This window comes from Ammospiza caudacuta, unplaced genomic scaffold (assembly GCF_027887145.1).
Source record: "Ammospiza caudacuta isolate bAmmCau1 unplaced genomic scaffold, bAmmCau1.pri scaffold_39, whole genome shotgun sequence".
NCBI lineage: Eukaryota > Metazoa > Chordata > Aves > Passeriformes > Passerellidae > Ammospiza > Ammospiza caudacuta.
Window position 1 is genome coordinate 1,971,730 of NW_026683124.1, and position 21,573 is coordinate 1,993,302.

The 21,573-nt window shown below is 49.7% G+C and overlaps 2 pseudogenes; one reads left to right on the forward strand and one right to left on the reverse strand.

Moving 5' to 3' along the window:
• The window catches only part of LOC131571820 (zinc finger protein 271-like), a 103,456-nt pseudogene extending 83,895 nt beyond the window's left edge, over window positions 1-19,561 (forward strand).
• LOC131571897 (zinc finger protein 239-like) lies at window positions 46-15,685 on the reverse strand (annotated as a pseudogene).
• Window positions 19,562-21,573: the final 2,012 nt, after the last annotated feature.

The window sequence follows — 21,573 nt, forward strand, 5'->3', positions numbered from 1 at the left end:
CTTACAGGGCCAGATCCAGGGATGGGGAGGACATGGAGGGGGGCTTCAGGTAGGCAAATGTGTCTGTGCTGATAAACAAGGATAGCACACCCAGGTGAGAGAGGCAGGTGGAAAAGGCTTTGTGCCTTCCCTGCTCAGAGGGGATCCTCAGCACAGCCCTGAAGATCTGCACATAGGAGAAAACAATGAACAGAAAACAGCCAAAAGCTAAACAGACAGCAAGCGATGAAATCCAAATTTTTCTGAAGGTGGAGTGTGAGCATGAGAGCTTGAGAATCTGGGGCACCTCACAGAAGAACTGGCCCAGGGCATTGCCATGGCACAGGGGCAGGGAAAATGTATTGGCTGTGTGCAGCAGAGCATTGAGAAAGGCAGTGGCCCAGGCAGCTGTTGCCATGTGGGCACAAGCTCTGCTGCCCAGGAGGGACCCGTAGTGCAGGGGTTTGCAGATGGACACGTAGCGGTCGTAGGACATGACGGTCAAGAAGAAATACTCTGCTGAGATGAAGAAAAGAAAGAAAAAGAGGTGAGCAGCACATCCTGAGTAGGAGATATTCCTGGTGTCCCAGAGGGAATTGTGCATGGCTTTGGGGACAGTGGTGCAGATGGAGCCCAGGTCACTGAAGGCCAGGTTGAGCAGGAAGAAGAACATGGGCGTGTGCAGGTGGTGCCGCAGGCTACGGCGCTGATGATGAGGCCGTTGGCCAGGAGGGCAGCCAGGGAGATGCCCAGCAAGAGGCAGAAGTGCAGGAGCTGCAGCTGCCGCGTGTCTGCCAATGCCAGCAGGAGGAAGTGCCTGATGGAGCTGCTGTTGGACATTTGCTGATCCTTGGCATGGGGACCTATTCATGGAGAAAAAGACATTGTAGAGATAGAGGAGACACCTGTAAACAAAATCAAATAAATTTCCCACACACTGTCCCCTGTAACAGACACAGGCCTCCTTTTGTGTTCAAGAGTTCTGCAGTTTTCTTTTTAAGCTCCCTCTGTTCTATCCTGGTATTCTTGGATATCGTAAACACTCAGCATTTTTGCTGCCCCCAGGGAGAATAGAGTGATTTCTCTGAGAAAAAGTGATGAGTGGAGACTAAGGGGAGGTGGTCTGTCATTCTGATCTGTTCAGATTTTCTCAGGGGTTTAAAATTTAGCAGGTGGAGTGTGACCAACTTCCCATGTTTTTTCCCAAAAATGCCTTAAGTACTGCTGAGAGCAGATGGATCCCCCACAGCCCAGCTCCACATTTGTGGCCAAGGGCTCTCTTTGCTCATTTCACAAACCCAGCAGCATTTTCAGTGTCTCAACACCTCTGCCTTTCCCCATCAATCTTATAACTCAGAGATGCTCTAGGACAGGTTTGAGCCCTGGATTGGAGCTCCCAGCTCTGACTGAAATCTCAGGGACACTTTCAAGTGTCCTTATGCTGGCATTGGATTAAGGGAGGTGCAGCTCCTTCCCTGGCTGCACTGACAGCATTGCCCAGAGCTGGGCAGTGGGGACAGCGTCACCCTGAGCCAGCTGTGCCCTCTGCCAGAGCCCCCAGTGCCGGGCAGCTGCTCCCAGCCCTGTGCTCTGCAGAGGGAACTGGGCCCGGGGCTGCAGAGCTGCCCCACGGCTCTGCTGCAGCTCTGCCTGCACAGGAGGGGCTGCACGCCTTGGAGCCCCAGCCCTGAGAGCAGAGGCTGGGCTGGGGCACAGGAGGGAGGGGGCTTGTTCAGAGGGAGGGGCTGCACTGGAGGGGGTCCTGTGGGCATCTCTAAACTCTCCCTGCCACAGCATTGCTGGATATTGTTTTCTCTCCTTGCCTGTTCTTCTCTCTGCTTCCTGCAGATTTTCCTCCTGCAGGTGTTTTCCTGTGCCTGATCTCTCCCTGCCAACACTCACAGACCCCAAATCTCTGTGCTCTCTCCTTGGCCTGACAGAACCCTGTGTTTGCAGGGCACTGGCTGGGGCAGGTTCTGTTTTCAGCTGGGAGAAACAACAGCACAGACTGAGTCTGTTGGCTCCAGCAAAGGTGATGCTGGTTCTGTCCATGGGCAGAGTGGCTGAAAGCACATTAGGGATCTCCTGTGACCCTATAATCACCAAAAGTAACAGTTCAGATGTCTCAGACACTTGTCAAAATTCATAATTAATTATTCATAACCTACCTTTAATATTTATTCCCCCTCCCTGCCATTCTCCAAAAGCAGGAAACTGATTTCAAAGTCTTAGGAAATTTTCTCATTTTTGTTAAAATCCTTGACTTGGAAATATTCCATGACTGATTAGAACCCCTCAGCATATCAGAGTTTCATGAGCATTTCACCTCCCCTACTCAGAGTTGTACTCACAGAGTCTGTAGGCACTGGGATGTTCCAGCTGCAGGAGATGGCTCTAGGAGCTGCAGCTGCATTTTCCTGCAGCCAGAGGTTCCTGTGCCAAGGGCTGGCAGTGATTCTGCCCCAGGCGCTTCTCAGCACCTTCCCAGCCCTGACTGATTGAAGCTCTCTGTGTCTCTGTGCTGTGCCCGGGGTGGTTGCAGGCAGTGCCCCAGCCCTGCTGGGCTGGAGAAAAGCTGCTCATCAAGAGAAATGTGCTTTTGAAGCTCTTCTTGGTTACCAGGAGCTGCCTCTGTGCCAGGAGCCCAGCCCAGCTCAGCAGCACAGACACAGCACCAGGACTTTAATGAGCCTCTGGGGCTTTGTGCTCAGGCGCTGAACATCGGTCCCTGAGAGGGAGCTGAAGAAACCTCTCCAGAACTCTAAGTCAGAATCCAACTCCAAAGTTTCTTGGACTTTTAATGGGTCCCACTGAGGAGCACAACTGAGAAAGTGTCCCCAGGCCCCAAGCAGAGCAGAGAACTGGAGGCAGTGATGACAGGTGGGGACAAAGAGAAGCCAAGTCTTGGTGCCCTGGGGCACAGCAGGGTCTGTGCCACCAAGGGCTGTGAGGAGACACCTTGTCCTGAGGCCCTGGGGCCTCCTGGCACAGCCTCAGCCAGGCTGGGCACTGTCAGCCCCTTGTTCTGCCCTCAGCATCCCCCCCTAGCCCACATCCTAGGGGCCTCAAGGATCTGCTGGAAGGAGTCCCTGGGGAGTCTTGCTCAGCAATGGCCCTGGGGGCTCCTTCATGCTCCCTGTAGGGACTGCAGGTTTTTGAAAGGACTTTGGGTTTGGCTTTTGCCTTGAGTCTCTGAGATGTCTCTGCCATCCTGGCCTCCAATTATCTGCTCTACTTAGTCCCTGGAGAGGCTTTGTCAGTAACAACACTCAGTGGGACGCATTAATACTTCAAGGTACTTCAGTTATTTTAAGGTACTTGGTATTTCCCTTTTGATACTGACTCTGTGAGAGGTTTGTGCAATCATGGCCCCAATTCTCTGCTTTAACGAGTCCCTTGAGAGCTTTGCACTGACACTCAGTAGGGCTCATTAGCACTTTGAGATACTCAAGGTTTTTAAGGTACTTTATGGATTTAAGAATACTTTTAGGTACTTTTATGGATTTTTCTTCCGACACTGAGTCTCTGAGAGGTTTTTGTGCCATCCTGGCCTCCAATTCTCTTGTCCAAGGAGTCCACGAGGATCCTGTGTTGGATATCTTCCCCCTTTTCTCTTGTACAACAAAGATGGAACTGAAAGAATTTTGTAAGACTTTCTAAAAGCATTCAAACAAACATGGGACAATTAACAACACAAGAACAACCACTAAGAGAATGAATAGTCCTGTTTTAGGTAGACATCACCTAACCCTTTAGTCCTCAGGATTGGAAGAGTTTATTGAACCAATCTTTGTTTTCCACTTGAAGCTTCTTGAACCCTTCCTTCAGTACCTGAATGCTCTTGTGGATTGACTCACTGTGGATGGAGAGGTTCATGCAACACATGCCCTCAGAGTCTACACAGCCATGTCCATGTGCGCAGAGTAAAAACTCTATCGCTGTTCTGCAAGGTGGCGTGTTTGATGAACTCTATGTCTGAGAGCAGACCACTCAATGTGAGGGAGGTAGCATTGGTTTGCTTACTTAACAGGCACCCAACATGGTCTAATTGTCCTAAAGCTTTAGCTGCTGTCACCCAAGGCAGTCCACATTGGGGGTGCTACCATCCGATACCTGGATCAAAGCTTGCGAAGCCATCTCTTTGATATCATCCAATACTTCTCTCAGGACACCTGCTGCTTGATCATCTGGTAGGCTGTGTTTTCCTTCTCCAGCTGGATGATTGTTTGTCAATTCCGCCCTTGCCTCATTATTAGCATAGTCTGCTATTAATTGATTTACTAAACACTTCCATCCCTCTTCCCAAAGGGTGTATTCTGTAGGTGACAACAACATGGTCATAATATATTTTAAATCATATGAGGTTGAGACATGTGCTGTAATTATGGGCCTCATTAGTCCATTAAAACAAGGTAAGTCCTTCCTATGGTCTTTAGCTGCCCTACACAGATCCTTGACTTCCCTGTAAACCAATGGCTGATAGCTGGGATTCTGCCCCCTTCTTTCATAACATACCAGGGCAACGAGGAGTTTCGAGACTATTTGCCAGTCTCCTTTCTTTACTGCTTCTTTCTGGATCCTTTCCTGGGGATCTTCTGGGGTTGAGGGGCAAGGTGCCTCTGGGGAATCCAAACTGTTTTCTAAGGAGGAAGAATAACTTTGAGGAGAAACATTTGGATTAGAAATAGTGTGACAGTTGGGCTTAGTATTTGTGACCATGGAGTTATATTGTTGCCTGAGGGTGAGGCGAAGGGCGCTGTCATTTTGTCAGGTGTTGGGGAGGAAGGGTCTTCATTTAGGATGGCATACCCCTGGGCTGGCATTCTGGAGGCATGGCCCAGGCTGAAGGTGGAATGATTGAAAGTGGGGGCGTGACCTGCAGTTCTGGGGGTGGAGTCTGGAGGTTCATTCAGGGTGGAAGAGAAGGTTGTGGTAGCAGGAAGTGGAGGAGCCAAGATGGAGGGAGGACAGTCAGGCTCAGGGGCATCTGGAAAATTTTTCATGATCCACCTCACAATTGATTTTAATTTGTTCTTTGAAGATATTTGGTCATGATCAGTGAGAATTAACTTAGAGCATCCATATATGCATCTTTCTACTTTGGAGATTCGGCTGCCCATTTTTCTCTTTCTCCACCTTAGGTGGAACAGCCACTGGAACACTCCAAATCAATAATGGGACGTGGGTGCATATTGTAAAAACACAGTAGCAAAATGGGCAATAATTGTCCTGCGTTTCCCTAAACCCACCTGCAATCCTACACAGGTGAAACTGTCGTTGTTCCTGGGGATCCTGTCTGAGATCCCTCAAAACAATGATGAATCTGCCAGCCTGACACAATCCAAAATCCCGGGGAGCACTGGTCTATCCATCAGCCAACCACTCTGACGAGACTAAATGTCATGGTCTCTGTTTGGGCGGCAAAGGTCTCAATGAGGGTGGCTGTGACAAACCTTTCTGGTTCCCCAGCTTCAGGGCAAAGGTGGTGAAAACGAAAAGAAGCAGATGCTGGGGAAGATGAAACAGGAAAGCCTTATAAATATGATTGCCTGGCAAAAGATTTTGAGAATATGGAAACTATAAGTGAGATTAAAACGAAATCAAACTTTGAGACACCAAGCCTTAGTTACTGAACAACTGGAAAACAATGGTATGGCCAGCTGAAAGTAATCTTCCTTTGATGAAACAATACTCTCTGCTTGCAGACAGGTCCAAGTGTCAGAGCAAACTGTACTAGCTTGTCAGAAGGAGTCCAAAGAGTACTTTTTAGGGTTTAAAATGTAGCACAGTATGGTAATGTAATCATTCTTATAGACTCTATATAAATGCTATAAGATTTGTATCTTGTACTAGATTGGTTAGTGAAAATTAGAATATACACAGCACAGAAGAAGATTTATTGTATAGTAATGGGAAGTCCCCTCCTCTTTTGGGCATCCATTTTTTGGGTGTCTCTTTTAAGCTCCTCTTTCGGGCCTGCTCCGAGCTGTGGCTGGAAGCTTCAAACAAGGCCCCTGCACCCACACCCTTTGCAATAAACCACAAGTTCCAAGACTTGGCTTCAGATATCTCTTGTCTCTGTCTGTCCCAACTGTCCTAGCCCCCAATGATCCTACAAGCAGGATCAATGGAGTTGCCCAAAAAGAACTTTAGTAACAGGGTGAAAAACAATTAACATGGAGAAGTCAAGCACAGTACAAGGGTTGGGATTCAAAGACCTGAGATAAAGGCGAAGCAACAGTATAGTGACCAGTATCTTAATGGTCTATTGGTTTCCATGAAGGCTCGCTGTGTCCAATGGCCCCTTGGTTCCATTGGGGCCCAGTAGTGCAACAATGATTCCCTTGGTTCCACGAGTTCCCAAAGTGTCACAATGGCCCCTTCCTTCCATGAGGCTCTGCAGGGTCACAATGGTCTCCATGATTCCATGGGGCCTTGCAATGCCACAATGCTCTCCATGGATCCATGGTGCCCTGCAGGATCACAATGGCCCTTTGACTCCACGAGGCCCTAAAATGCTACAATTGTCTTTTGGTTCCACGAAGCCTCACGGCTTCACACTGGCCCCTTGGGACCATGCAGCTCAAAGAGCCACAATTATGCCCTTGGTTCCACAAGGCCCCACAGTGTCACCATGGCCCCCTGGATCCATGGTACCCTGCAGGATCAAAATGTTCCCCTTGGTTCCACAAGTTCCTACAGTGGAACAGGGTCCACAAGGGCCTGCAGTGTCACCATGGCCCATTGGTTCCACAATCCTCCACAGTGTCACAAAAATCAACAATCTCCATAGGAAGGAAACAAGTGAGTCCCAGTGGTGCAGGGCCAGATGAGAGGCAGTCACCAGAGGCCAAGTCTAGCCAGGTTTGACTGTATGGGCAGATTTTGTCTGGGAGTAACCCTTGGATATAGAGAATTTTAGACATGGAATCCCAATTTTGGTGAAGGTTCCTAGACAAGAAAGGCAGTTCTTTCCCACAGGAAGGAAAGCACAGAGCCCCAGTGCTTCGCAGTCAGATGGGAAGTGGCCCTTGACATGTCAAATTCAGTGGGACCTGTCAGACAGCCTCCAGGAGGCCAAACCAGGCAGACTTGTTCCATGTTCCTTTGATTTCATGGAGCCCCATACTGTCACAATGGTCTCATTATTCCATGAGGTCTCGCAATGTCACAATGGCGTCTTTGTTTCATGAGCCCCAACAGAGTCACAAGGGTCCATTGTCTCCATGTAGCCCCGCTGTGTCACAATGGTTCCTTTTATATATTGGTCCCACAGTTTCATTATTGACCCTTCCTTCCACAGGGCCCCCTGAGTTGCACAACAGCACCCTTGATTCTTTGAGGTTCTCTAATGTCACCATGGTGTCCTTGGACCTGCATTGTCACAACTGACCCATGAGGTTCCGTAGTGCCACCGTGGTCGCTGTCAGAGGCTGGATGAGATCAATGTCCCGAGACACCTTCGGATGCTCGGAACACCCATGTGGGGACAAGGTTGGGTCAGGCCTTGGTTTGTGGTGGGACAGAACCCCACCCACAGCCCTGACCTGGCAGAGCTGTCAATCACATAGCAGATGCTGTGCCAACCCCACTCTGATTGGCTGAGCTGTCAATCAATCACACACTACCAGCCGGTGCCTACCCTAAATCTGATTGGACAAGCAACTGGCAGTCCCACCCCAGGGGCGGGCCCATGAAGGCCCACGGGACTAAAAGCCAGAGCACGAGGCCAGCCCCTGGCCTGCATCCCAGTTTCTCCTGGGGTTCCTCTGTTGGTGTAGCTGGAATCTGAGTAGTTGGTACCTATGTGTGTGTCTTTCTATGGATCTTCTGTCTTTCTGATGTTCTCTATTTGTTCTCCTTCTAATCCTACTTACCTGGAACGTTTTTGGGTAACTAAACATCTTAAGGGTTGAAGGTCTTTAGGTTAAATTGGCTAAGTTAATGAAGTTAATGCTTTGATAAGAGTTTTATGTTGAAGTGGATGTTGTAATAAACCCTTTGCCCAAGTTCCTTGACTGTCGATATTTTGCCAGTAAAATTTTGTGTTATTTGGACATCTTAGCTCAGCTGGTTTTTGCATGGTGCTGGTATCACCGAGGCTGTGGGTTCAATCCCTGTGTGGGCCATTCACTTAAGAGCTGGACTTGATGGTCCTCGTGGGTCCCTTCCTACCAAGAATGTTCTTTGCATCTGCCCATGCTGAGACTATCTGATTAGTGTTTCTCCTGTGCACCAAACTCAAGGAAAGGAAGCTTTGGTTATCCCCAGCATTTCAGTGCTTTGGGCTGTTCCAGCCCTGCAGGCTGACAATGGCCTCTTGTTTCCATGAGGCCTCACAGTGTCCCACTGGCTCCTTGGTTCCATGGGGATCTGCAGTGTCACACAGGTTGATGCCATTTGTCCTTGCTGTCCCTCACATCCCCCTGGCCCACAAACAGCCCCGAGCCACTCGTGAGGGACAGGCCCTGCTGGCCCAGGCTGGGCTCAGGGCTTGGCCTTTCTGCTTCCTGCAACCAGCCCAGGCCTTGCTCAGCATTGCAGTTCCCTGCTCAGAGCCTTTGGCTGCCTGCAATCCTGGCCTCAAGTATCTGCTCTCAGCAGTCCCTGGGGAGCCTTTGGCACTCCCTACCCTCAGTGGGGCCCAGCCATGCTCCAAGGCACTTGGAGTTTTGCTTCTGACTTCTTGAGCAGCTTCTTCAGCCTTCTCTCAGTGCCTAAGGGTCCTGGACTCAGCCCCAAATCCTCTGTGGGGATCATCAAAATACAGAAAGCCCTCAGGAGCTCTTTTCCTTCCTTCCTTCCTTCCTTCCTTCCTTCCTTCCTTCCTTCCTTCCTTCCTTCCTTCCTTCCTTCCTTCCTTCCTTCCTTCCTTCGCTTTGGGAGCTGATTGGAGTCAGTTTGGAGTTCTGTTAAGGAGAAAGATTTCAAAATGCACCTCATACTTTTTTTCTTAAATCAAGTGAGTATTTTTTATTTTCCAGATCAGGGAAGAGCTGATAGAAGTATTCCCCAAGTGATCCAAATGCTGAATGTCTCCTTAGGAGGTCTGGGCCCAGAGAAGAATGAGCCCCTGGAGGGCTGACCCTGTTTGGACAAGCTGCTCCTCACTCCCAGCCTCACCATGACTGACATGGCCCACCTGGCACGGGCATCCCTGTGCCCTGCAGCAGAACATTGTCCCCTGAGCTGTGCAGCTCCATGTCCCAGCCCATTGCACCATGCCCCACCTGCTCTCATCAGGGCTCTGCCTGCACACAGGCCCAGGAGAAGTTTTCCTTTTGGGAAGGAAAGAATGGCAAAGCCTGAGCAGGTTTCCTGAACAACAAACCCCACTCAGGAGCCACCTGCTCAGTCCAGGCTGCCTGGAATGGTGTCACCTTTCTCCAAGGGACAGTGTGAGCAGAAATGATCTCTGGAAGCAGAATTCTCTGAGTCTCCCAGCTGAATTCTCTATCCCTGTCCTTTCCCTGGATCTCTGTTGCAGATGGAAGCTACTGGTGCCATCCTCACCTTTGACCTCTCTTTGGAATGCAAACAAATATTCCGACGTATGTTCAGCAGGATCTGCTCAATGTTTCTACAAAACATTTGTGTTCCTCATGGAACGAAGGGGCCATTTTGGCACTGAGGGGGTGATTTGGAAGCAAGGAGTCAGTTGTGACCATGGAGTGCCATGGAACCAAGGGGCCGTGGTGACACAGCAAGGCCACGTGGATCCAGTGGTCCATTGTGACACTGTGGATGCAAGGAGACCATGGAGACACCCCCAGAACTTCATGGAACCAAGGAGTCCATGGTGACACTGCCCATCCAAGGAGGCATTTGGACACTGCGGAAGCTCATGGAGTGAGGGAGGCCATTGTGACACTGAAGAACTTCTTGGCACCAAATATCCATGGTGACACAGCAGGGCATCATGGGAACCAAGGAACCACTGCTGGCAGTAGGGAAACTCATGGAACCAGGGGCCATTGTGGCACTGCAGAACCAACAGAGCTGCTGGACCTTGTCCCCTGGCCCTGCACAGCTCCTTGGGAGGCACGGCAGGAGCAGCTCCCTGGGAGCCTCGGGAATGCCCCTCTGGGATCCATGGCACACACTCCCAGGGGCTGCAATTCCAGTTCCCAGCCAGGAAAAGATGTTCCTGCCCTTTAAGGCAAAGCTCTCAAGAAGGAGCCAAAAGCCAAGAGGAGCACGATCTTACAGTGACATTTCGCTGTCAGCCTTCATAACTTCACCCATGGTTGTTGTAGCTCCTGGATTGGGAGTTAAATCAGGGCAGGGTCTTTGGTGGGAGCTGCCCTGGGTCAAGGGAGACACTGAGAGAGAAATAGAGCAGGCAAAGTGAGGCAGGAGAGAAAGGAGGGCGCAAACACAATCAGCTGAGAAGGTGGTATTCTGCAAAACAGAACTGGAACTGATGGAAAATCGATGGGACAGAAACCAATAGTTCTGAAAATTTTATTTTCTATCAAAATACATCCCACACACCTAGCCCCCCACCATCCTGATTCCACACCCTCAAATTTGGATCCCACTTCTCCCAGTCTGTATCCAATCCCATCTCACCCTGGAGGCTGTGGAGTTGAGTAATTTTGGCATGGGACTGAGTTTTTTTGAGGTGGGAACAAGGCAATTTGATGTGGGATTGGGCCCCTTGAGGGTAAGATTGACTTGTTTTCAGTGGGACTGAGTAATTTGGAGATGACAGATCAATCCATCTTTACTTGAGTAGTGCAAAGATAAGGAGGATACTTCCCGAAATCTCCCAAGAACCCATAAATCTTCCAGAATATGTCCCAAAACCATAAATTCCTGTTCAAGTAACTGTTAACTGATTGAACTTTACACATCTTTGATAAATTTCTTTCTTTTTAGTCCTATTTCAGGTGTTTTTAAGTGATAAGGAAATATTAAGAGGAAACTGGAGCCAAACCAAAAGGATAACCAGCCAGGTGTCCTCTCAGCGCAGATCACTGGGAATGTGGGTCACCATGGCTCTGCCCAACGTTGATCCTCCCATGGAGGATGAAGCTGGAGCAGTGCAAAAAGCTCTTCCTGCAATTGGGGCATTTGCAGGGCTTCCCTTACTGGTGACTCTGTTGGTGTCTGATCAGGTGAGAGCTCCTGGAGAAACTCTTCCCCACTGGGGATACTCATAGGGCCTCTCCCCTGTGTGAATGCACCGCTGGGTGATGAGGTGGGAGTTGTGCTTGAAGCCCTTGCCACAGTCAGGGCAGCAGAAGGGCCTCTCCTCTTTGTGATTCTGCTGGTGGTGGAGCAGATGGGAGCTGGTCTGAAACCTCTTCTGACATGCAGGACACTTGTAGGGCCTCTCCCCAGTGTGGATCATTTGGTGGATGATAAGCTGGGACCTCTGTCGTGGGTTGACAGCCTTTATCCCAATATCGTGTGTTGTGTCTGGCAGCTGTGCCTTTTCTCTCTTCCCCCCCCCGGCCGTCTTGCTGCGGCGGGGCGGGGAAGAGAGGGGGGGAGTGTTTGACCAGGTCTCTTTGGCTTTTGGGCTTTTTGCTGCTTGGCTGAGCTAGCCGCTTTGCTTGCTTGCTTTCTGCTTTTTGCGCTGGTTTTTTTTTCCTTTTCTTTTGTTCCCTCTTTCTTACCCTCCCCTGAAGATACTGGACCGGCTCCGGACCTGACCTGAAGAGCTCCAGGGCACCCAAAGCTTGCAAAGAAGATCCGCGCCCTCTCAACACAGTGTGTTTTTTGTTTTCTTTTCTTTTCTTGTGTTGGGGAATGTTCTTTTGTTACTTGTAAATAAATAGGTTTTGTTTTCCACTTTGCTCCTCCGAGAAATTCCTTCCCGAACCCGGTGTTGGGGGAGGGGTGGTTGGAGGTTTGTTTTGTTTTGGGGGGCTCCCTTTTGGAGATTTCCCCTAATTTGTCCTAAACCAGGACAATATACTTTTTGATGCGTTGGCCGGGAAAGGAGGGAGGCCAAAAAACAGTGGAAAAAAAACCTATAACAATAATATTTTGGTTTTGGCTATTTTGTGGGCATATTGGTGATTCATAATGTCATTTGGAGTGGAGGCTTGCCGATCGTTCTGGTCCCTAGGGGTTTTTGAAGTTTTAATACTTTTGTGGTCCCTGGGGTTATTTCCTTACCCAAAAATAGCTCTGATGTTGTCCCTAATAAGTAGCTTTTGTAAGCGGGGGGCACTAACCAGAATAGTCATTGTGCTGGTCTTATGTGTGATGATGGGTCGGATAAAAATGCTGGATTTCATTTCAGGGATTTATGGTCTGTTATTGTGGTTGTTTACTCAGTTTGTTTGGGGAGAAGAAGGGGAAGGGGCTTTTCAGCCTTTGTCTTCCTTCTTGTCCTCCAAACTGTTGACATCTCTATTAGAAAATACTGAATTTCCCCTGAGTTTGAAAGAAACCATCTTTCTGGCATTTAATTTATTAAGCCTTTTCTATACTGTCTGGAGTGTGTATAAAATGAAGACTGAGATTTCTAGAGGGGTTAGAGACACTCCTGACTCAGGAGTAAAACAAAGCAGGAAAAATCTTGACTGGAGTGGGAAATGGGAGGACATGGGCCAGACTTTAAAGGAATTTTCTGATCCTATAGACTGGGACTTTCCATCTGATCAAATTCAGAATCCAGTCGAGGTGGCAAAGTATTTGAGGGAGAAGTGCCATGGTAATACTAAGGAAGAAAGGATTACTGCAGTGAGCTGGGCCTTGGCATTTGTTTACCGTACTCTGCTAGATACTGTGGAGCAGCAGATAACAGAAAGGGAACAGGGAGATAAGTTAGTTACTACCCCAGTGACCCAGGCTGCAGCTAACATCCCAGGCTCCAGGCTAGCAGCTGAGTCAGACAGTAGGCCCCAAACCATGGCTGTTGCAGCTAATACAAGAGGTGGAAAGTGTAAAAGCAAGACCGATCGAAAGGTGGAGGATGATGATGATGATGATGCAGGAGAAGGTGAATCCAGTCAATTTGCTGAAATCAAAGCTATTCAACTGGCCCTAGGTATTGCAGAGAGAGAGAAGTGGCCGAGGCTCTATTTGTATACCGATTCTTGGATGGTAGCCAACGCTCTATGGGGATGGCTGAAGAGATGGAAAGAGGCGAACTGGCAGCGAAGAGGAAAACCAATTTGGGCTGCTGAAGAGTGGAAAGATATCGCTACTCGGTTAGAGAAGTTACCTGTGAAGGTTCGCCATGTAGATGCCCATGTCCCCAGAAGTAGAGCTAATGAAGAGCAGCAAAACAACCAGCAAGTACATCAGGCTGCAAAGATAGGAGAGTTGAAGATAGATCTCGACTGGGAGCATAAGGGAGAGTTATTCTTAGCACGATGGGCCCATGATGCCTCAGGCCACCAGGGTAGAGATGCCACCTATAAGTGGGCACGAGACCGAGGGGTGGATCTAACCATGGACAGTATTTCTCAGGTTATTCGTGACTGTGAGACGTGCGCTGCCATTAAGCAGGTCAAGCGGGTGAAGCCCCTCTGGTATGGGGGGCGGTGGTCTAAGTACAAATATGGGGAGGCCTGGCAGATTGATTACATCACACTGCCTCAAACCCGCCAGGGCAAGCGCTATGTACTAACCATGGTAGAAGCCACCACGGGATGGTTGGAAACCTACCCTGTGTCTCATGCCACAGCCCGTAACACTATCTTGGGCCTTGAAAAGCAGGTCCTTTGGAGGCACGGTACTCCCGAGAGAATTGAGTCGGATAATGGGACTCATTTTAAAAACAATCTTATTAATACTTGGGCTAGGGAACATGGCATCGAGTGGATATACCATATTCCCTATAATGCACCAGCTGCAGGGAAAGTGGAAAGGTATAATGGATTGTTAAAAACCACCTTAAAAGCATTGGGTGGGGGGTCTTTAAAAAACTGGGAGCAGCATTTGGCAAAGGCTACCTGGTTAGTTAACACTCGAGGTTCCACCAACCGAGCAGGTCCTGCTCAGTCTGAGCTCCTTGATATAGTAGATGGGGATAAAGCCCCAGTGGCCCATGTCAGAGGTTTGTTGGGAAAGACAGTATGGATCAACCCTGCCTCGAGTAGAGACAAACCCATCCGTGGGATTGTCTTTGCTCAAGGACCAGGTTATACATGGTGGATAATGCAGAAAGATGGAACAACACGGTGTGTACCTCAGGGAGACCTGATCGTGGGATGAGACTCATATATGAATGTCATTGTTTGTTGAATGTGAGACAGAAGGAACCTGTAAGTGTCAAAGGTCTGAGCAAGTAAGATGAGAGGAATGCGTAAGTGTCAAAGGTGTGAGTAAGTGAAATGAAAGTTTTTTATTGTATATTCACGATATGGGATAAGGGGTGGAGTGTCGTGGGTTGACAGCCTTTATCCCAATATCATGTGTTGTGTCTGGCAGCTGTGCCTTTTCTCTCTTCCCCCCCTCGGCCGTCTTGCTGCGGCGGGGCGGGGAAGAGAGGGGGGGAGTGTTTGACCAGGTCTCTTTGGCTTTTGGGCTTTTTGCTGCTTGGCTGGGCTAGCCGCTTTGCTTGCTTGCTTTCTGCTTTTTGCGCTGGTTTTTTTTTCCTTTTCTTTTGTTCCCTCTTTCTTACCCTCCCCTGAAGATACTGGACCGGCTCCGGACCTGACCTGAAGAGCTCCAGGGCACCCAAAGCTTGCAAAGAAGATCCGCGCCCTCTCAACACAGTGTGTTTTTTGTTTTCTTTTCTTTTCTTGTGTTGGGAAGTGTTCTTTTGTTACTTGTAAATAAATAGGTTTTGTTTTCCACTTTGCTCCTCCGAGAAATTCCTTCCCGAACCCGGTGTTGGGGGAGGGGTGGTTGGAGGTTTGTTTTATTTTGGGGGGCTCCCTTTTGGAGATTTCCCCTAATTTGTCCTAAACCAGGACACCTCCGACTGAAGCCCTTCCCACATTCCCCACACTTGTATGGCCTTTCCCCAGTGTGGATCATCTGGTGGTGGATCAAGTGGGATTTCTGCCTGAAGATCTTCCCAGATTCCCCAAACTCCTAGGGCCGTTCCATGGTGTGGGTCCTCTGGTTGGAGATCAGGTTAGTGCTCTGGCTAAAGCTCATCCTACACTCCCCACACTGGTAGGGCTTCTCCCTGGATTGGATGCGTCAGTGGATGATGAGGTGGGATTTCTGCTTGAAGCCCATCCCAAACTAAGGGCAGCAGAAGGGGCTCTCCTCTGAGTGAATCCGCTGGTGGTGCAGGAGGAGATTGGAGCTGGTCTGAAACCTCTTCTGACACTTGGGACATTCATAGGGCCTCTCCCCAGTGTGAATGCGTTGGCATGTGACTAGGGCAGAGCTGCAGCTGTAGCCCTTCCCACACTCCCCACACTTGTAGGGCCATTCACCATTGTGGATCATCTGGTGGCCGATCAGGGTGCTGCTCTGCCTGAAGCTCTTCCCACACTCCAAGCACTTGTAGGGCTTCTCTTCCTCAAGGTTCTGCCATGGGGATTTGTCCTCCCTGGCTTCCATCCTCAACTCCTCTTCTGGGGGAGGAAGAACAAGGGGAGGATGGGATTTGTCTCCATGCAACAGGGAAGGGGAAGGAGATCCCCCCAGTGAATCCCTGGCAGGATGGTGTTGGCAACAGGGTTGTCCTGCAGCCAGGAGCCATGCTGGGCTGGGAGATGGAGCAGGAGAAGAGGGGGACAAAGGCACTGACTTCCTCCTCACCTGCCTGGGTGTCCTGGGGCATTGTGTCAGTTTGAAAAGACAGGTGTCTGCTAAGGAAGGCAAGAGACTCCCTTGAAATGGAAAATGTTGATCCCTTCCCTTGGAATTATAATTTTCAAAATAAGGGGTTGTCAAGCAAAATTTATGGGAATAGAAATAACAGTTCTTCAGTAGGAAAATTAAAATGCGGTAGTACTAAAAAACTACTTACAGAGTCAGAATACAACCTGACACCCTGTGGGTCAGAGTGTTGGTAGCACTCCCATTAAATGGTGGCTGCAGTGCTCCTGCAGTGCCAGGTGTGGCTCTGTTGGAGCAGTGATCCTGTAGAAGGGTGGAGTTATCTTCTGAAGTTCCAGTGGTGGTGTCGATGGGCCTGGTCTTCCTCTGGGATGCAGTGGAGCTGAAAGCTGCTCTTCTGGGAATCCTGTGGGAGAAGGCTGACTCTGTTGTTCACATTCTCAGATTATATCCCATTAGGAATGCTTGGCTCCTCCCTCTGGGTGGAGTTTCTCACAATGGGATGATGTAATTTTTATCAGTGACACTCAATGGCCCATTAACAGAAGATATCTCCCTGGAGGTAGGATTCCTTATGGAACAGAGAAAGTAAACTGCTCAATTAACAGATGATAACTGCTTCACCTTTAACAGATGGTAATTGAATACACATCCAGCTAAACCTGAGAAACTGTTCCAGCCTTGGAAAGCAGGATTTGGTACCAGGATTTGATAGGGAATGCAACCCTGACTGAAGGCAGAGATAGAATCTCCAGAAATGGAGAGTTGTGTGATAATAATTTCAATATATTCTCTTTTGGAATTATTTACTAACGATTATTTGCTTTGCCTATCTAATACTTTTGAAAATTTTTGCAAATTTACATTATTTAAATTAGCCTGTTCCTTAAGTTAAGTTAGTGTCTGAGTGTTTGGTGCTGGCCCTGCCCACCGGTGAAACAGGGCCCCATCCTGGCTAAGTGTTACCTGGAAAGACAAAATTTCTCACTCCAAATGCCCCCCCTTCCTCCTTATTCCTCCCACATTATACACTCATGATGATGTCCTATGGTCTGGGGTATCCCTGGGGTCAGCTGGGATCACCTGTCTGGGCTGTGTCCCCTCTCAACCTCCCCCACACCCTCAGCCTCTCCCCAGCATGGCTGGACAAGGGGCAGGACAGGCCTTGGCTCAGTGCGAGCTCAACAAGAACAAAACCATCTCTGTGTGCTCAGCACCCGGCCGTGGCAATTCCTCTGCTCCCACCCTGGACCCCCCTTTCCCACCCCTCTGCCCTGTGGCTGCTGCAGCACTGGCTGACAATAGAAGCAATTCTGTGGCAATCCCAAGTTTCGTTGGTTCCTGCACACCTCCAGCTCAGGTGCTGACAGGTTCCAATAAAAGAAAAGTGCAATTTCTGCCCAATACAGATATTATTAAAAGGAAGTGGAAGCTCTTAGTAGGTGTCACAAAAGTGACAGGGATGAAGAGAATAATGATTCTCACATTTGACAAAAAACCCAAGCCTGGGAATTCAGGAGTTTTTCGGGAATTTACCTACTTGAGCTGGGCTTCTTGTGGGACTTTCAGGAGCCTTGTGTTCCTCACCGTGGGGTGAATGAACCTTGAGAGTCTTGCTGGTATCATTTGCTCCCTTTCCTCCAGTGATTTTAACAAACTGTTCTGGAAGGACAACAAAATATTTTTAAACAGGCCACCCACAACAGCCATTTTCTTCATCAGTTCTCCAATAGATCACTCAGAGGAAGCTGCATCCAAGTTTCCAAGAGTTCCTCCAGAGAGAATCACAACCTCCTCAGAGGACGGGAACCATGATGTTGTCAAAGGCACTTGGGGTCAGAGAACAGTGCCCTGAACCCACTATGGCAAAATAATGTTGCAATCTGGTTAAGAAAATTGTTAGAGAGATGCCTCTGTACCAATTAATGTCCTAACAAGACCAAATCCATTGTGGATTTTATTGAACAGTAAATGTGAGGTAGAGAGAGATGGAAAGAAAGAGAAAAGGGAGGAGAGCAAGGGAGTGACAGGGACAAAGACCTCCCCTCGGCAGGGCAAGTGTGACATTGTCCCCTGTGTGTGTGTGGCCTTCCCAGGGTGGGGGTTTACACCTGAGCCAGTTTGGGTAAGAGGGGTGGTGTTCACCCCCTGAGCAGGGATTACCCCACTGTTTCAGGTTGCAATGCAAGATGCAACCAAATGCATGTTTTCAATCCCCATCTTCATCAACTGTTATAAACAGGTGGGGCAGTGTTCTTTATCTCTTCCATGACTCAGCCCTGATAACGCCCTCCAGGGGAGATATCTTCTGTGAACTGGCCATTGAGTGTCACTGCAGGACTGATAAAATTCCATCATCCCATTGTGGGATGCTCTGCCCAGGGGGAGGAACCAAGCATTCCTACCTGGATATAAGCTGAGGCTGGCAACACCAGGAGCACCTTGCCTACTGGATTCCCAGATGACAAGAGCTCCATAACCACCACTGGACCTTCAGAGGAAGACCAGACCCTTCTGCAGGATCACTGCTCTGACAGAATCACGTTAATCACTCCAACAGGACTGCAGCCACCATTTAATGGGACTGCTGCCAACACCCTGACACACAGGGTGTCAGGTTATATCCTGACTTTGTCAGTTTAAGGCAGTGTTTCTGTATCATTGCATTGATCTTCATTTTGGTTTTGAATTGCAATTCTGGTTTAGACCTTCCCCAGGTTTGCCTTCAAACCAGTACAAAAAACAATGTGATTATCCTGAAAGCAGGATTTCCCATTTCCAAACCTTTGCCAGATGGAAAAGGAGGCTGCGAGGAACAGGAAGGATCCCCGGGACACCCAGGCAGGTGAGAAGGAAGTCAGTGCCCCTTTCCCCCTCTCTCCTGCTCCATCCCCAGCCCAGCACCACCGCCGGCTTCAGGACAACCCTGCTGCCAACTCTGTCCTTCCCGGGATGCACTGGGGGGATCTCTTTCCCCTTCCCTCTGGTATGGAGGCAAATCCCATCCTCTCCTTGTTCTTCCTCCCCCAGACAAGAAGCTGAGGATTAGGACCAGAGAGGACAAATCCCCACAGAAGAACCTTGTGGAAGAGGCCGTTGTGAGTGACTCCAGGGCACAGGAATCCAATTGGGAGAAAAATCCCTAGAGATTCCACAGGAAGAGGGGTGTTGGATCTCTAGGGAAACCCAGGCCAGGGTGCTCTGAGGAGGAAAGACCCTCCCTGAGCCAGGAAGGTGGACAGAGCTTCAGACAGAACTCAGAGCTGGTTCTGTCCCAGCTTCACATGAGCAGCTTCACAATGGGGGAGAAGCGCTGCAAGTGCTTGGAGTGTGGGAAGAGCTTCAGGCAGAGAAGCAGATGATCCACACTGGTGAATGGCCCTATGAATGGGGGGAGTGTGGGAAGGGCTTCAGTGATAGGTCAGAACTCATCAGGCACCAACACATCTATACTGGGGAGAGGCCCTACAAGTGTCCCCAGTGTCAGAAGAGGTTTTGGACTGTCTCCAGTCTCCTCCAGCACCAGCGGATTCACATAGAGGAGAAGCCCTTCTGCTGCCCTGAATGTGGGAAGGGCTTGAAGCACAACTCCAGCCTTATCAGGCACTGGCACATCCATACTGGAGAGAGGCCCTACGAGTGTCCCCAGTGTCAGAAGAGGTTTCGGATCAGCTCCAATCTCCTCCTGCATGAGCGGATTCACACGGATGAGAGGCCCTTCCACTGCCCTGACTGCGGGAAGGGCTTCAAGCAAAACTCCAACCTCATCACCGACCAATGCATCCACACAGGGGAGAAGCCCTATGAGTGTCCCCAGTGTGGGAAGAGCTTCACCCATAGTTCTAACGTGACAAAACACCAACGGAGGCACCAGTAAGGGAAGCCCTGCTAATGCCTCAAGTGCAGGAGGAGCTTCGTGCTCTGCTCCAGCTTCATCCCCCATGGAAGTCTAACGTTGGGAAGAGCCCTGGTGATCCATGTTCCCTATGATCCATGCTGGGAAGACACCTGCCCCTATTCCTTCCCCTGGCAATGACATGGTGTGGAACTGAAGAACATGAGGGTCTGGCCATGGCCGTGTCATTACATTCACTCCCACCTCAGGTCATTGCCAGGGGCAGGAAAGGGACTCTCTCTCTCCCTGAGGAGAAGGCTGTCCTTTCCAGGTTGTAGAAATATGTTGCTGGGAAGAGCCAGGCAGTTCTGTTTTAGTTTTTCCTGTAAACAGTTTTATTTATCCCCTCTGTTATCAATATTGTTTCTGTTTCATTTTTTCCTTATCTCGTTGCTGTTCCCAATAAATTGTTCTTATCCCAGCCCGCAATCTTTGCCTTTTGTGCTTTCCCTTGGAGGCAGGAGGGCAGTGAGGGCAGCGCAGTTTTAGCAGGAGCAGGAAATTGGGGAATCCCATTCCTGAACCCCGGCCCGTGGAAACCGAGCATCCCAGCTGGTGCCAGCCCTGGTGGCCATGGCAACAGCCTTGGGAGCGGGTCCCTGGCTGGGGCTGTGGGAACCTCTTCCCTCTGGTGCCAGGGACAGGAGTGGAGGGAACGGCTGCAGCTGAGTCGGGGCAGGCTCAGGTTGGATGTCAGGAAAAGGTTTTTGCCCAGAGGCTGCTGGGGCCCTGCCCAGGCTCCCCAGGGAAGGGTCCCAGCTCCAGGGCTCTCTGAGCTCCAGCAGTGTTTGGACAGCGCTGCCAGGCCCAGGCTGGCATTGTTGGGGTGTCCTGTGCAGGGCCAGCAGTTGGACTGGAGGATCCTGATGGGTCCCTCCCAGCTCAGCCAATTCTGTGGTTCTGGGATCCCATGAGCCTGGGGATGGGGCTGCCAATGGTTGCCATGGCAACGGGCTCTGGCTGCAGGCCTGAGCTGGTGTCCATGGCAACCACCCCTGGCATGGGGTCTCCATGGAGCTGCCAAGGAAATGGACCATAGCAACAGGGGGCTGGTGATGGTTGCCATGGAAACTGGGCATAGCAACAGGGTCCTGGTGATGGTTGCCATGGAAACTGACCATATAAACAGGATGCCCCTGAGGGTTGCCTGCTAAGGATCAGATTTGTCACAGGCCCTCAGAAGGCTTCCATGGGGACTTTCCAAGAGTCTCCAGGCTGTTCCAGACCTGGAATGTCACAGGCACAGACAGGGGCTCCATGGAGACCTGTCAGGCATTTCTGGGATGGAAAAGAGCCGTGTGGTCAGAGGCAGTCACAGCCATTCCATGGTGACATCCCAGGGGACCTTGGGCTGCAAAGGCACCGATCTGTCACAGGCATACATGGGGGCTCCATGGTGACATCTCAGGAGTCCTCAGTCTGCCAAAGAGCCGGGATGTCCCAGACACTCACAGAGGTTCCTGTCATAGGCACAGTGGGACCTTCAGGCAAAATTTATTAGAAAAGCTCCTGTTGGGTCACAGGGTGCAGAAAGGATCCCCAATAGCCCCCATAGATCCCCAAATGTCACTGTTGAATCAGAGATGACACAGACTCGGATCAAAAGGCTAAGGGCTAAAAAACAGCTAAAGGGCTGTTTTTTCAATCCTCTTCTTTTATACCTTGGTTTGCTACAGGTGGACCTCACTGGTCCTTTAATCAACACATTTCACATGATTGGCCAATTAAGACAACATCCTTCAGTAAACAATTATTTGGAAAAAAGCCAACTTATTACAAACATTGTCAGCTAAGTGTTTATTCAAAAATCCACTCGGATAACACCATTTGTTGTTTGTTTTATGTTGGGCTTTCTGGGGACTCCCTGGATGGGGGAAACCCTCCTATAGCAGTTCTGTGCCAGGTAAAAGGAGATGCACAGGACTTTTTCAGTCTTCAGCTTCTTGTTTATTGCTATCTTATCTAACGTTTTGCATGCTGTGCACACCAGACCT